This window comes from Anser cygnoides, chromosome 2 (genome assembly GCF_040182565.1).
Source record: "Anser cygnoides isolate HZ-2024a breed goose chromosome 2, Taihu_goose_T2T_genome, whole genome shotgun sequence".
In the NCBI taxonomy this organism is placed as follows: domain Eukaryota; kingdom Metazoa; phylum Chordata; class Aves; order Anseriformes; family Anatidae; genus Anser; species Anser cygnoides.
This window is the reverse complement of record NC_089874.1, coordinates 33,820,275-33,837,664: the sequence shown is the minus strand read 5'-3', so window position 1 is coordinate 33,837,664 and position 17,390 is coordinate 33,820,275. Positions and strand designations below refer to the sequence as shown.

Here is a 17,390-nt window from a genome sequence, read left to right as displayed (position 1 = left end):
AAAAGAAAAAACACAATAACAATCCTGCTGTTTGAAATATTTTTGCCTCATTTGACTTTCGCTCTTCTGGTTTGGCAGAATGAGAAGTTAAAACCTATCATTTAAATACTTAATATTTAAAAAAAAAATGTGAAAGAGTAACAGGTAATTCCAGCAATGGTTTATCCTGGTCGAGTTACTTATAAGATTAAAACACAAGTAGAAATGAATTGTCCTATAGTACATACAAATTTAATTATATTTTAATTTTATCAGATTAAGTTAAAAAAGTCTGAGCTAAAGTGAGTAAACACTAATAAACATACTTTCAAGCATAAACATGATTTATTAACATAGCCCTTCTCTAAATGCTGCTCTGAAAATTAAACATAAATCTTTCTAAGATGAGTAAAAGTGAACCCACTCTAACCTCTTTTGTAACATGTGCCAAATTAATTTCTATGGTCTCTGATTTCACTTGAATGAAGTAATTGTTTTGTGCCCCAGAGGGATGGAAATAGCTGGTTCCTAGTGTGTTTAGAAATGTGCAACATCTATTCAACAGCAAAACAGTTGCAGGTTCATCAAGCAGACTCCTGGTGGGCCGTGGACACCCAGACTCAGTTGTGACCTACATCACCCAGCTGCCTCCTCACCGTGAAGGGACCTGGCTCCTGCAAGGCAGGTCTCTCTGTTCCACTCAGCCTTCCTCAGGTGCCTCAAGCCTCGATTCAGGTTGACCACAGTAAACTCAGTGTGGCTACCACCTGAATGTCAGGAAACACAACTGCCAGTACCAGTTGGTTTATGTGTAGTGGCTGTATGTGATGCCTCTGACAGCTGCTTTTGCAAAATTGCTGGTGTGGTTTTGTTCCTAAGCATGTTCAACAACCATCCAGCCTGAGCCCACGACCTATCGGTCTGCCAATAGACAGTCAAGAGCCCATGCATTTACCCCAAAATCCTTTCAGAGATTGCCCTGGTAGGCATTGTCAGACACTGTGGGACTACATTTCTTACCCTCTGATAATATTTTAGAGTGGTAGGATGGAGAGGCACACTAGCTAAATAATTGCAGAGCTAAAATGCATCATTTTCCAGCTCAGATCCCTAAAGTGAATCTCCCACTCCTCACAAGGTCACCCTAATCAGCAGGCAGCCCACATTCCTGCTACAACTGCTTCCAGGCTCAGAAAAGCACAAAAAATTCCTGGCAGCAGGAACAAGAACCTATGACTGCTCCTGCTCTACACAAACACCCTAACCACAAGAGTAGAAAACAACATTCTACCTTCCTTGTCTGGCCACAGATTTTTCATCTTTTCTTGCTTGCTGGCACAGACTTAAAAGCAGAGGTGTAGAGTATTTTGTCTCATCCAATCTGTAACCTAAAACACCGCATTTTTTTTTAGCTGTAAGTGGATGACTTCATCTCAGTTCTTGAAAACAAAACAAGACAAAACAAAACACAGACAGATAAAGGTGCTGCACTCAGGAGAAAATCCTAGCTATGAACACATATGAAGTCTTAGCCAAGTATATGAAGAGTAGCACTTCATTCAAGCAACTTTAAAAATCTCAGGAAGGGCCGGATTCAGGAAACATTTTTATTTTTGTTTTCTTCTTCTTGTTAATACCAGCCTGCTCCTTGCACAGCATACAATATTTGCATCCTACTCAACACTGCCTCTGCATTGTAATTCTTCATTCTGGAAATTAGAAACCCAGGTCATGCTGTCTGTATAACTGAAAATAGCCCATATTTCTCAAATAATATTTTTATAATTATTATCCACAAGATAGATTATTAGTAATACCTCAGTGTTCAGTGAGTGGTTGGGAAACATATCAAATCTGGAAAAAAATATCTCAGGTCTGAAATCCCATGGTTTAAATTCCATGACACAGGTGAAGTAATTTTCCGATCTGTTTCTGTGATTGAAGAATGAATCCTTAAAGACTTTTAAGGTATTTTTTGTTGTTTTCACATGTTCCAATATTTCTTCAGTTTCATCTTTGGAAAGATTTTCCAATGAAAGATACAACCTAGACTGGAATGTAAATAAATGGGCAGCAGAAAAAAAAAAAAAGTAATTTTTAAAATAAAAGTATTTTAAAAATTACTGTTCATGACACCACTTAAAGTTATTTTCCACTTCATATATGAGTATATGAAAACAAAAATAATTAGCTTTCTAATTTGTTACCTCAAACTCTTCTAGTTTTTCAATTGTCTCATAAAGCAACTCTCAAATTTGAGGTGCTCCCAATGTTCAACTAGTTGCATATTCCACCAACTAGACTGATCCTAAAGTAGCATATTCTGCAAAGTGAACATTCAGGAAATAACAGAGCTAAGGTACTTTTTCCCACCCTCAAAAAGTGACGCTGGAAATGTATTTGTCTGTTTGCCATAACACCTTCATAATCTTTGAGTAGTAATCCTCAGGTAGCATATGTAGTGCCAGCACATACACAAATACCTACACAAATCCTTCTAGCATTTTCATTTAGTAAATTAGCAGAAGAGGGCTTCTCCCAGATGCAGAGTCAAAGTTAGGATACATGTTTACCTAATGTATAATTCTGGACAGCATCATGAAGAACCTGAGAGGGAAAACCAGGATCCATGGATAACCTTGTTTGCATGCAGTAAGATTTTTTTATTGGGGCTGGGGGAAAGTTTTGTGTGTGTGTGTGTGATTTTTTTGTTTTTTGCTTACCTCATCAGTTTATCTAAAACTGATACAACTGACATTTATTAAAGAATTTACTTCACATATTTGATGTGAATCTGTAAGCTAATGCATTGAAAGTAGAGTCTGCAGGGGAAGAATGTGGGGAAGTAAAACCTTTTTCTGGTCATAGTTCTCATTTTACTTTTTCCCCCACACTCTTCTACTTCATATCGACACCCCTTGTAGTTACTTCTTGTCCCTTTTTCTCCAAGACTTACAAATCAAGGATTATATAAGGTTCCATCCAAACCTTTTGGCACCACTTCAAAACCTGATATTTTGGGCTGAGATCAAAATGAGCAGACTTTGACCTTCATCAGTGCTGGCCTTCTAATGCACAACAATAATTTGTCAGACATTCAGACTAATTTCAGTGACGGCATTATAAATTAGCCCGTTGAAGTCCAGCTAAAATACGTGAGGAAGGAGGTGGTGTAAAGTCAAAGGAGTGGCAAGTGGGGCCTTGTCACACATAACGGATGTTTGACCAAGTGAAAATAAACAGGAGGTCTGATAGCATAGTGAAGCGGGAGACTGATTTCTTCACATAAAGTTTCCCTTCTAAGCAAATCTAATCTAATGCAATTTGCATTCGGTTCCTATCCTGCTGGAGAGGATTCATCCAGTGTAGATGTTCACAGAACATTTATTTCTCCTGAAAAAGAGGTAAGTACCCTCTACTCACTCAACACTCACCACTCCAATACTGCTATAAGCCTGTAAGAGAGAAGATGGAGATTTACTCCTCCAGGTGTTCTCAGAGGGCTCCTGCTCAGAGGCAGACCTGCTAAGCCTCCACCAGTTCTGTAAGCATGAGCTGGGAGCTGTTTCTTCCAGGAGAAAATCAAGTCTCTTATCTCATCCCCTGCTCACAGGTTACTGTGGAAGCTGAGGAGACTGGCTGCCTGCTGGTCCTTGGGGAGGATTTTGGTGACCATCTAGAAAGTACAACAAGCTGTCTTTGAAGGGGATTCTTTTTCTTGACCAACAGAATTGCCTCCAGAACACTGAATCCTACAGAATGGCCTTGCCTGCCCGCATGTGGAAGTTCTCATACTTCACCCCACTAGTGGATTTCAGTAGAAGTATGAGAAAAGTTCATGGATGACAGGACAGAAAACACACTAAGCTGGCTCATTCACAGCTTGTATGCAAACTGCATATTTTCTTATTTGTGTAACTCTTATCAACATTTTGCAGCTCATGAAAGCAAATACCTACTGTGAAACCTGGAAAGAAAAGAGGCAGCAAACTTATGTGAAAGGAGGGGTAAGGAGCAACAACCAACCTGAAGAGGATACATGGCTTGCAAAGAACAGTTTTCTCTCACTAGACAAGAAACATGTTTCATTCTTAAATACACAGTAAGTGAATGGTACAGCTGATGACTCAGCTGATGATTCAGCTCACAATTTAATGATCTAATACTGTCTGAGCATATCAAAAATGTAATTATGTTTTTTATTAGAAAACTAACAAAAAAATAAACTATGTTGTTGGTATGCTGCATAACAGCTAACATTTACTTATTAGATATTTATACATTTTACTACCCTTACTGAAACTACCTGGTCAATGAGCAGATTGCAAAATTCCTGCAGCAGAACTCCTGTTCATGCACACATGCTGTAGGACTTGGAGTGACTCCATATCAGGCAGATGGTGGGATTAAAGGTGGGATTAAGTTATGGATCTTTGGGAACTCCATCTCCTGAAAAAGCCAAATGTATTTTTTTCCAGTGGTCTCAGATACAATACAATATCTACAAATGTTGTAAAATATAAAAGAAAAAAAATGCTACAGCTTAAGAGATGACCATTTCTGAACTAACCTAGCTTCAAAGTTATCCTTTATTTATCCAATGTAGGTTTTATAGTCACATCTTAAGCCAAAGATTGCTTATGAAGCTACACAGACGCTCAGCAAGTGGACAGGCCAAGCCTGTTCACAAGAGGTCAACTGATGATCTGTTATGCTCCTGGCTAATCTCGCACCAAGAGGTAGGTGCACTTGGGTATTCTGGAAAAGGCTATGTGCCCCACCACACCTTCCAGTATTATGTTTAATGGTTTGGCATTTTTTGTCAAAGGGGAAGGACTCCATATTTACTTCAAGATGGGAGTTTAACAGACACCATCAGCTTTTCTCTTTTCATAGGCTGCAGAAGCCTGTGCTATTCTGCCTTTCAGTGAAAGGCACAGCAGGCTTGCTCTGGGCTGCTGCTGTCGTGTGAGGAGCTGGGAAGGATCCAGACTCATACATGCAGTTATGTTTGCCCTCTGTTCAATGTAGATGAAATCTGTGCTTTTACTGCTCAAAACTTTAAAAGAGTGAAAGCTGTAGAGCAATGCCAGCCTACACAGGTGGCCAGGAACTGTTGAATACTGTCTTTCCATTGCCTGGTAGGTACCCCATGCATCTCAGGCCTCACAATTTCAGAAGACATCTGCAAATTTTTGCATTCTGCCATTGTAGATTATTTGCTAAGTAAAGGCACCTTATGAACTATTAAAATTTCAATGCTTTTCTCTAGTCATACATCAAGATAAAAATGGCTTAAATATATTTCAAATCAGTAATACAAAATTATCTTACCCATCGAAATATCAAAATTTTATTACAGGATTTTTTTTATTTTTATTAAAAAAAGAAAAACTTCAAATGTGTCAATAATTTAAGGTTTTATTTCAAAATTCTAGGGGTGATATTTAACCATAAGTACTTGTGAGCATTGTTTGCAGAGCTAGTACCTCCTAAACTGAATAACATTTAGAAGAAGTTGGCATTTTATTACATTCCATTAAAGCTTAATTTTATACACGACAGTATATTAGCCAAATATTTCTTTATTGCTAACTACATTGTTTAATGTCATTTAACATCAGACTTTATCTATCATCAAATTAACTGCGACTGAAGAATCAAAAGAGATGCTGAAAACATGCAAATACTAATTGATTTTGGTACTGCTCTCTCCTCTATTTTATGGTATGAAAAGTATCCACATAAACTTAAAAAAAAAGACATACACACAAAACACAAATAATGAGCCAACTCAGAACACAAAGGAGCTTGATTTATCATATCATACCCTGAAACTCTAATATATCTCAACATCATGACTTATACTTATTTTTAAGACAAATTATAGATTATTCTGTAACATGCATATAAACACAGTTAAAATATACATGTAATTCACCCTACCCATACCATCTTCTATGTCCTTGAAAATGTTCTGAGAAGCAGGATAATAGCTGCTTTATTTGGCTTTTAAGATTTTAATCATTTTTTGAACAACTGGACTTTAAAGCGAGAATTTAACAAAAGAAGAAAAAAATAACCAACACTTAAAGATCATGGTCACCCATCAAAAGAGTAGGAAGATAAGAAGGGAGAATTTGGGATAACTTACAATCTCCCTCAGAGAATTAATTAATAAATGTCTCGAGTCTACCATCAGATAAAGGCTGATCAATGCCAAATGAACCCCCCTGTAAAGGCCCCAGATACTTTCAGTGAACTGGGCTCATTACAATGTTCACTTACCTGACATTGCAACAGTGCTGATTAAGAGCACAGAAAATGCACAGGTTAAAAACAGCTCCCAACGATATTTCATATTTGGAAAGTAAATACCCTTGCATATCTTTCTAAATTAAAAAGAGCTATTTCACTTGTAAATTATAATAATCACAGCTTTTTAACAACAGCATCAGTTTCATAGCCATGTTTGGCACCAATTTCCCCAACAATAAAATTTATTCTAAACCTCATTTTCTCCAGAGGTTTCTGGAGAGAAAAAATAAATCAGAAGAGCAACCATCTGAATCTCTGAACTAGAATTTCCCCACTGAAATCTCCTATGGAAAATAAATGGATGATTATTTAGCTATATTTTAATGCATGTATACCCTGAAAAGCAAACAAACAAACCAAAAACAAAACAAAACAACAAATCCCAACTGAAAACAGCTTCAAATATAGGGTTACAAAATACACTGAATTTCTGAAATATTTTCTAATAGTTTTTCACATAGATTTGGAATGGTTTGACCTATGAAAGCCAAATTTTGTTTTTCTAGATTAGTGAAAGAACTGTCTGTACCTTCCATTTTTTTTGTAGAGCTATTGGGAGCATGAAGAAGGAGAGTTCATAAGGTACATCACAAACAAGAAGTTAAGGAAAGACGGGATGTTACGGAAAAGAAAGATGGAAAACAGAAAAAAAATAAAGTAAAAAAAAATGAAATAAATATTCTAGCTGCAAAGTAAATAGAAAATCAGATAATAACCTGTTACCAGTCCTGTCTCGTTATTCCTTCATCCTGTCCTCAACATCTGCACCCTATTTAAAGTGAGACTATGATCTAGGCAGATGAGGGGAACTGTAGCAAGTCGGAAAAATGCCAGAAGAGTACGGGAAATACAGCAGAGAGACAGGAATTCATAAACATAAATGTTTCTTCTCTCCTGTGTGAACATTTTTAAAATATTTCAACACATCGCTCACTACCAAAACAAGGCAAATTTAAGAATTTGCTACATTTAATTAGAAAGGACTGATCTTCACTGTTGTTACTAATGCTTCTTGGTTTTAACTTTGAAAGCAACATGCAATACAAACTTGCAAAAAATTAGAAAAGATGGACAGGAACAACAGGGTGTGCAGAAGTCCTTATGGCTACATAGTCCTTCATCACTAATTTCACTGTCCATTTTAACTCCATTTTCTTTGGTAACTTATGCAAAGCCTGATGAATTTGGAAAACAACTAAAAGTTATCGTTAAAAATAAAATACTAAAAAGTCATTGTGGTGTCTCACTTTTCAGAAAGTAGGGGGAAAGGCAAACAAAAATAAGTTAGCCTTGAAGTTTAAAATGGCATCTGAAACCATTTACCTGGTTATTTATATACAAAAGGTTGCCTTTTCTTGCTTTCCAAAACTTCAGCTCAGTTTGGAGTTCTGGACAAAGGCCACGAAGAAGAGGTTCAGCACAATTCCCATTCACAGTGCTATGGATCTGATGCGATCCGCTAATAACCACTGTTTCAGTGGCACATAGTACTTAGAATGAACATTTTGCCTGCATAACAGGAAAAAGAACCCCATATTTCGAAGCAAGCACAGTACTGTGATAGTAGAGCGATATCCCTGCATCCCCTTTACATTCAAGAATGGACAACGTTAAAGTTTGGAGTTTAGTTATGATCAGAGGAAAGTTATAACAAAAAATTTGAAGACAGATCTAAAAGTATTGTTTATGAATACAAGGATCACAGCCTCAGGTGTATTTACAAATCAAAACCACGGCCAAGCATCCTCAAATTATTGGCAGCAGATCCTTTGAACAGTTCCTTGCACTTATTCCAGATGCAAATCTGAATTTTTCTGTTTACTTTTCTAATAATTAAGTTACATGCTAATTTGGCGCCTGAATGAGCTCTGAGTTAATATAAATATTGAACGGATTTCATATATTCTTATTACACTTTGCCAGTGTTTACACAAAGAGGAACTAACAATATGTGTCAAGGCACTTTAATAAATATTAATTGAACGGAGTTTACTTTCTCCCTTTTGTACTCTATTTTTCCCTTCAGCCCTTTCATTTAAGCTAATTCGTTTATTCTGCCTCAGTTTGAAGTCCATACTTACACAATTCTGCCTGGCACACCTACTTCCTTGCCATGACATACAATAAGCAGCTGACCCTGACGGGAGCCTTGAGAAGTTATTATTGATAGGATCATAAATCTTTGTTCATCCAGCAACTGATTACCAATAATCTCTGTACACAGACAGCCCCAAACTTTTATCAAGCCTTTGTTCCATTGTTTTACTTAAACTATGAATATTCTGGGACATGGCTCAGATTATTGTTATTCCTATAAACAACAGATGCACATCACAGTTGTTAATGTCATGCTCCTTTTTGATGCCAACCTTTGAGATAGTACTAATCTCACTGAAAACAATAAGATGCCCGTTCACATTAAATGCTCGAGGCAACAGAGGAAAAGTGTAATCTGTCAAAAACATATTGAAAAGGTAATTCAACAAAAACACCTTATTCTGTACTGTGGGGGCATAACTTCCCATAATTCAAAGTTCTGGTGACACTATGACAGCATAAGTCTTAAATTCATGTTTTCATATGACGTAGAAATTACAGCATTTAAAATGTACTATTTACACAGAAAATACTTCTAAAAATTTAATGGTTAGAAAAAAATGAGTGGTGAAAATATTACACTTGGAACACTAAGTGTTTAATTCTTTTCTTGTTAATGTAATTTATTATCAGTTTATACCTGAGACTGGAAACTACCAGAAGGAACTTTTTTTTTTCCCCCTCTTTTTGGCTGTGTTGCATAAGTCACACAGAAGTCTCCTTACTTATTTTCAGCATATACTTGATGCAAATCAGTCTCTGTTGCACCTGTAATGTAGGCAGATGAGTTCTTCCTGACATCGGCTCTTTCATAATTTGTGTTTTGTTTTTCATGATTTCCACATGCTGCTCCATATTTTGGGAAATACAACCTGGCCAGGATCTGTTTTTTTTCTTATTGCTTAGGATAGGCACTAACACCTGCAGACAAAGCAGGAAAAGCAACATTACAAGTTGGTAATAGCAGTAACTTAATTATCAGTGATGTACTACGAACTGTTTCTTTATGTGTGAGAAGAGCAAGCTAAGCCAAGCCACACTTCTCAAACTCATGACTATTTAAATCATAATCAGCTTTATGTTTTCTTTCTTCTGTCAACATAAATACACACTTGAATCTCAGTCAAATAGTTTTGTAGATGGAAATAACTTCTTGGGACAGCACCGCTTATCAGTCCGCTGAAAACGATACGAAGCAGCTTCAGTAACCCAGAACACGTTAACTCCATTTTTCTTATCTCCCTCCTACTTCCCTCCCTCCTCCCTAAAAAGCAAACAGAGCGGTGGGAAACAGGAACCTGCAAAGTCCTATATCCACTAACCCAGTATTTCTAACAGGAGAAACAAGTCCTGAGTGTAGCCCAAACCTTCCTTTCCATGGTTTAACAGCCACTAATATATACACTATCTGAATCTCGCTTGTTTGCAGGCTATGATCTCATATTTAAAATGATCTCTGATAAATAGGTACATGTGTTAAGTCTTTTATAAACATACATTTTCACATGGTGCAAATGCATACCACTAATTATGAAATTTGTTGCAGTTCAAGCATTTATTTTAAATACTTTACCTTCTTTCCCTACAAAAAACATTCCCTAACTTCTCTCCACATTGTTTCTTAAAACATGCCATTACAGAGCTCTGCTCAGAACATCATGTAGAAACTTGATATTACTATTTTTCATGTTTAAAATTAAGCATATGTTCAAATCAAAATATTTCACTGACTCAGGTCCAAGTCATAGACAGATTAATTGTAATTTTGCACCAGCATCCCAGTGGATTTCTTAGAGGAACGTCTTCATCAGTGTATGGGTTCCAGTCACAGTAGTTCCTCATAAGGCTCAAAGTATTTCATTGCCAAATATCAATACTGACAAGTAACTTTTGAATTACAGAATTCAAGGATGTGACTCCCTTCCCATGAACTCAGCCTCAGGATTTAGTAGACCTACAGATATTCTGCTACATCCATACTGTATTCCATTTACTCCTCTGTGTAGGAATAATTTAGAAACAAGAATATGAAAAATAAACGGGAAGAGAAGCAGTAAGGAACAATAAGCAAGTCTGCTCGTGCACAAGCAGTTACAAACTCAGGGTTCACTTTTAGAGTTTAGTTTTGTTTGCTTTGACAGCAAAGACAAGAATTGCTCCAGAGCAGCCTTGTTGTACCTATTGCTTTGCAATTATTGCTTGACTGTGATGGGTAAGCAAGTGGGCAAAATACGAGTTAAAGCAGCTGGAATAAGCAGCATGGTGCTTCCGTTGATCTGTTTTAACCAGCTTCATCCCTTATTTTATGAGGCCCTTACAAAGTACCAATTTCTTCAGCTCACACTCCACCTTCCAAGCCTCCACCTGAGCACTGCCAGATGTTTCAGAGCAGAGGAGCCCTGCTTTTAATATAGCCTTTGTTCTCTCTTGAAAGCCTTCTTAAGATCTGTCATTAGGGCCAGTTCCTGGGCCTGGCCTCCATCCTTCCTCAAGAAGTCCACAGCTCTCCTCCTCAGCTGCTGTTCAGTTCTTGATGGTGTCCTTGGCCACCATCCTATAGACCCTTGACAGAGAAACCCTCCCTGTGGAGAAACCAAATAAAATAAAATCTGTCCTGATATGAGAACTTGGACATGGGAGGCCTCATAAAACACAGGAGCTTTTCTGGCCCCAGATACATTTCAGCCCTTCACAGCCTGGTCTGCTGGGCTTTTCCAAGCACCTTGCTCATACATAGAGCATGCCTTAGACTTGTTTTATACTCCCTATGGACTCTGAGAAGAGACATTGATTTAATGAGTTCATTCGTGGCTTTATTTAGGAAGTTACACTCCCTTCACATAATAAACCCCTTAAACCTCCCTAACTCAATAGACAGAGTTTTGCTTTGCTCCAGTAAGGAAAAGAGAAACTACTAAACCCACTTATTTTTTCCCCACCCTGCTGCTGACCTCCAAAGCCAGAGTATGAGATGTTACTGCAGTTTAGAGACTAGATTTAGATATCAAGGCTAAAATTCTTGTGTATACACTGAGCAAGTACTAAGTTCATGTTAAAACCTAAGATTTTATTTCTCATTTAGTCTCTCTCCAAAACGTTTTAAATATTTGTATGCACTTTTTTTTTTCTCTGAAGCCTTTACATTTCTTTGCAACACAGATGAGCAGCACATGAAGAATGGCAATCATGAGGCATTTAAGAGCTTTGGCAAGGTGCTACTGCTGGAAAATTTTGGCTTCTCTCTGCAGAGTAAGTTATTTAAGAAAACAGACACAACTGCACTATAAATACTGTTTATGACAACCAAATCTTAGATATTTATTTCCATGACATCAAACCAAAGGAGAAATAATCCCATTCACAGTTTAACCAGGAATATCTAAGCCAGATGAATGCCTATATTAGCTTTCAAAAAAAATCAGCTTCCTTAATAAATATAGATAATTTCACAGTTCATTGCTAAATCTAACAACTTCCTCTTTTCTCTTTTCTTTACACTATGCATGGTTTAACTCTCATTCTTTTTCTCTTCCTTCAAAAATCCTTGACCTTTCTAAATTACTCAACAGTGGATTTCAGAGGCATTCAAGTTTCTGTGCTTGAGATCTTTCTCCTTTGAAGCTGATGGGATTTTTGTCATGGGCTTCAATCAGGAAGAGATTTCATTCCCAGCAGGAGAGCTGCGATTCCATCACCACTCCTATTCATAGCCAATGTCTCTCAAGATCAGGAGGGGACCATCACTTCCTCTCAAACTGCTGAGATAATGACTAGCCTAAAATGTGAATGCTGATAACAAGAGTACTAAAAGACAGAAAGGAGACAAATATTTTTTTTTGTCATTGTCATCAGTATTTATACACAGCATTTGTAATACTGTGGCATAAATGGCATACATTTATTCCCTTTTGGAAACGTCATTTTTTCATAGAAATGCAGGAGACACAAGTAAAACAGTTCTGTGAAACCTGTTTGGCTGTCCTGTTCTTAAACGTGGGTTTCCTGCATTTCAACTATGCACAACAAACAACTGAATATCAGTCTCTTCCTCAATTCAAGATTTGATCCTGGATCTGTAATTACAAAAACGTACTCAGAACTAGAGTATTCCCATTTAAAAATATGGTGTGGCTGGTATATTTGTTTGTTTGTTTTTGACAAGCCAACACTTCTCAAAATTTTGACGGGGAAAAAGTAAAAAAAAAAAAAAATCCAGATAATTGAGGTCAGGACCACAGGCATGACTCCAAATCAGGAAAGAACTGCACAATGTTTTCACATCAATGACACTGCCTTTTTGCACTAAATGTAAATTCACTGTCAGTTTAAAACAGAGCTTTGAATGCAATATTAAGATAACTTTTCTTGCACAAGTAGAAGCCTGATTTGAATTACCTCAAATTACCTATTTATTTTTTTCTTGGAAATATTCAAGTAGAGTCAGCTACACTTCAAAATGAAACATTTTTATGTTATTCCAGAACAATTTTTTTTTTATCCAGATCTATTTTTGCATGTCCATTAGACAGCATTGTTAATAAAGCAAGAACTTTTTATGCAACTTTAAGACTAACGTACACTAAAAGAAATTGAACATGAATTGCACAGAATTTCTTGTGTCTTACTCTTTAAGAAAAATCTCATGCCAATACTTGCTTTTATAGCTTCATCCTAGTAACTCTCATATGACAAGTTTAGGAACTGTATAGAAATCTCCTACGGTTTCCATTTCAGAAGCAGCACAATTTGGGGAAATCTGGTATAACACTATTTTCCCTCCTTCTTATTAACTCCTTTCTTATGAGCTTTACTCCTTCATCAGCTGTAAAGGCCTTCAATCATGTGACGACATAAACTGTTTTTACATCACATAGACAGCAGAGAGCTGATTTGTGGTGATGATTCCACAGGCACCTAGCTGCTGGTGTGGTAGCATCGCTATTTCATTGCTCCTGAATGAGCGGCAGTTAGTCATTACTGCCCACCAGGGAAGTGACTCATCACTCATGCTCCACAATGACATGCGCTGGACAAGAAGTACACCACCTATCATTACATCGAGGATAGCTCCAGAGACCTGAGCACAGGAAAGAACGTATATTTCATGCTGTAAACAATTCAGATGACAGCAGTCACATCCATTTTATGAAAAGTCACAGAGAAAATAGGAGTGACATGCTACACAGAACTAAGCCTCCAGCAACAAGCCTTCTCTGATGAGCATCTAAGAGAACAGAGTAGCCACATTTTTACAAGGGTATGTTTTTCCTTTCATAACAGTTATTTTTCATCAGTTCTCTCTGGTGTCTTGTCTTTGCTGCTTTATTACGAGCATGTGGCTATAAATACCTCTTCTATAAAAACTACTGTATGCTCAAGTGGTGTTTGAGACAGCTCCCTGAACTGGAGGTCCTTTCTGCTGCTTTCCATTTCAAGGCATTCTGTGGTCTTCCTCACAGCACAGACAGCTCTGTGTCAGCTCATGGGGCATCTGAAGGAAGTAAGATGCAGGTTATCAGTCTGATAATAGCAGTTGTACTACCACTTAGACAAGAATAAACGAGATGAGGAGAGCCGCAGCTAGCCATCAGAGCTCTTCAACAACTCATCCATCACAGAAGTCAAAGACTCAGCAAGCCTTGTTTGGACTGAGCAGAGAAAGAAAAATAGACAGACTAGTTGTGAGTTCAAAGAATATTTTCCAGAACACCTATACTACATGAGCACTTGTATGTGCTTAGACTTAGGTTGTTCTCTTAAACCTTCTTTTCCAGATTCCTTATAGTTGTGTGCTGGCCTTTTCCAAGCCTCCAAGCTTGAAAATACAACCACGCAAATTGTATTTTGAAAACTATCTGTGGATATTCCATACCACCTTTCACCGTGGACATATTTAATATACATAGCTGCATATAGTCATCTATACCATCCCTGCTCTGCCAAGATGATGTATTGTTCTCATCCTCCAGCTGGAAGCAAGCAAAATCTACCCTGTAGTTAGTAGATATGGAATAATGGGCTCACTTCCAGATACCAGTGAGGTTGCATTTTATTTAGGACATGAGGTAAGACTGCCACAGACTAAATTCTGATCATCTCTATATACACGTGCATATGACTCCTTCTTAAGTCAGTGGGATGCAAGATTTCCAACAGCATAATCTCACCATAAGTTATGAATTCATGTCCAAAAACAAACAAACTCTTAAAAATCTTGTCTGCCAGGATTCTGTATTTATGGCTTGGCAGCTCTGCAAGTTATTGCGAATGCCACAGCTTGCTCAGAACCTGAATATTCATTGAAGCAAAACATTTATAACCTGTCTGAAAAAGTTAAAAATGATAACTGAGAAGTGGCTAATCTGAGCATAACCTGACACCATGCTGACAAGTGGTCATTCACTCCATCACACCAAGTGTGTATAGAATTAAGTGACCCTTCTGCTTAGGTTACAGCCCACAGGATGCTATCACGCAGAGCACTAAGAGGGACTGAGACAGCTCCTTAGCAGAGAAATAATTCGTTCAAGGAAGGCTAACATGCTCCTGGGATAGCTCAGCAACCAGAGGTACAAACACCAGGCGAACTGGCCGTAGCACAAGCATCACTTCATCAGTGGAAGGGAGGGGGAAGAAGGTGAACCACGCACAAAGTTTCCACAGGCTTCCCCAATGGCACTGTCATGAAAACAGCTAATTTGCCACAAAGCCTTTTGAACAGGACACTTCACACAGTTACTATATTTCTGATTTGCAGCACGTACGCTACAGAGGCAGCACAGTGAAGAAGAAATCAATGATCTTTGTCAAAGTAAATGGCACAAAAGGCATTCAGAGACACGTACATTGAGTAGAAGGAGGGAGAGACAGGAGAAGGACTGCCACCGCAAACACAAGCATTTCCACCCCTTCGTTGGTACCACCAAGTTATTCTTAAAACGCGCTCTGCTTATCTGGGAAGAGATGCGGATGCGGTGAGGGTTACACGAAGAACTTATTTCCAAGCTTCCCCCCCTCTCTCCTTCCTTCCAACCGCTCCCTTCAGATCAAAACCAAAACAACAACAAAACCCGTACAAAACCAAAATCACGCTTTTTTTATTGCTTCCTGCTGAAACTAAATTTCGCCGAGGGGCGACATCCTCACCGTGTCCGCTGCCGGTCGCTGAGCCCTCCAGCCTCTCGGGAGAGCAACCCGCTGCTCCCTCACACGGGGGCGATGGAGAAGGGCAAGCAGCATCCTCCGGACCAGGGTTAGAGGTACTGTTAGAGGCACTAGCAGAGGCTGGCAGCGGCCGGCCCCGAGGCTCCCCTGCCTCCTCCGGTCCTCCCCCCGCCACTCCGCCCGCGGCAGCCCCTGGGGCGGGGATGGAGGGCGGGGGGTGCACGGGCGGAGCTGCCGGGCTCGGAGGAATCCGTGCTAATTGACGGCACCTGTAGCTCGGCGCCTATACATAGCACGTTCTCCCCGTCGCTGCCTCCTGGTCCCCTCTCTTAGCCTCCCCGTCCCCCGGCGAAAAGGTTCGCCAAACCGCCCGGTAAGCCCCCGGCGGGTGGGAGGTGGGAGCCTGGCCCACCGCAGCTCCCCGCTTCCCTCCCGGGGCTGCCCCTGAGGAAAGCGGCACTGCTTCCTACTGCAATTTCAAGCCGCTCCTCGGCTGGCATTTTTATTTTTGCAGAAAGAAGGCGGCGGCACCGGTGGTTGCCTTCACAGCTGCTAGAGCTGCCCAGTTAAATACAAACAACATATCCCTGTTTGAAGAATATATGTTTTCAACCCACCGAAAGCAAAAATCTGTTGATGTTTGAGAAAAACATCCATTATGTCAGCCGCAAAGAAAGCCGGCTTTATTTAGTGAGTGACAGTGATTTCTCTCTGAGGTTTGCACTTAGCAGCTGCTCATTCCTCTTTCTGCTTTTAGGATGTTCAGCCAAGCTGCTGGTCAGCCAGGCTGCAGAGAACCTCCTGAGATGGCTTCTCATCGCAGCAAAAGTTGGTTTGCACCATATAACCAAAGCAGCAATAGCCAGAAGACCTCTATGATCATGAAAGGCTTTCAAAAACAGGTATCATCTAGGAAAAAAAAAATAATGAGTAGGAGTTGAGCTCTACTCCCATCACACCCTAGAAAACAGCACCTATGTTTGCATGAGCCAAGATCTGAGTGCCCAGAGCCCTGCTCTGCCACTTGTGAAGTACTCTGGAAAGTTGAGCACAAGTTTTGAGGTAATGCTTCCATTGCATGTCGGGCTGCTGCCCAACAGACCTTTGGAGCTGTCCTTCCTTCTTGCTTTGTACACGAAACTGTAAAGCCCCTGGATGATTTTTTCTCAAATTCTTCTGCAGTACAGGGGACGTTAAATTTCTTCCCTTGGTTTCTTTTCTGTGAAAATAAACTTTTCTTTGTCAGTGCAAAGGGATTGCTGCCCCCTCCGCAGGGGCCAGCACTGTCGCTGGAGCTTGGAGTTGGGCTCTCTCACCCGTTGGTCAACGTTTAGCACATAACTAACTTTTGGAGCACTTTCCATCTCTTTCAAGGAAACAGCAAGAGAAATATTTGCTTTCAACTCCTCTTGCTCTTTGGAGCTATCGATCTGTAGAGTATAGCTCCTCACTGGCAGGCTTGATCTGCTTTTCCTTTCTGGAATCACAGAGTGGCAGAAGAAATAGCTGTCCCGGTATAAGTGCAGAGGTTTTTGCTTCCCTGCAGACAAACCTTTCAGAACAGTCTACAGGCTTAATTGGGCACTAGTGAAAAAGCTTCATCTATCTGTCTTTTGAAGGCAAGTAATTTCCCCATGTCCATGGGAGAAATAAGTGCAGTAAAGAAGATAATTCTACCACTAAACAAGGGATAAAAATCCAAAAGATGGGTCCTAAGTTTCCTGACTTCTTCTGTAACCTCAGTGACTGACAGGAAATTTCCCCAAGTTTTATTCGCCTTATTCTTTGCTGCCAATTCTTTTGTTTCCTTAAATCTTGTCTCAAACAGTTTG

At 39.2% G+C, this 17,390-nt stretch overlaps 1 protein-coding gene across 10 annotated transcripts in view; it reads right to left on the bottom strand.

Moving 5' to 3' along the window:
* LOC125183516 (dynein axonemal heavy chain 11-like) overlaps positions 1-15,672 on the bottom strand; it is a 59,148-nt gene extending 43,476 nt beyond the window's left edge. For 2 of the 10 annotated variants that reach the window (XR_007165656.2, XM_066991820.1), the window contains exons 1-2: positions 4,286-4,456; positions 1,797-2,030 (exon numbers count right to left, since the gene is read on the bottom strand). The gene's annotated coding sequence lies outside the window, so the exon portion shown is untranslated. Of the gene's footprint in view, positions 1-1,796; positions 2,031-4,285; positions 4,477-15,540 lie in introns of those variants that run through there. The other 8 variants (XR_007165655.2, XM_066991821.1, XR_010829173.1 and 5 more) reach the window with 6 other exon arrangements.
* Between the last annotated feature and the right edge of the window lie 1,718 nt (positions 15,673-17,390).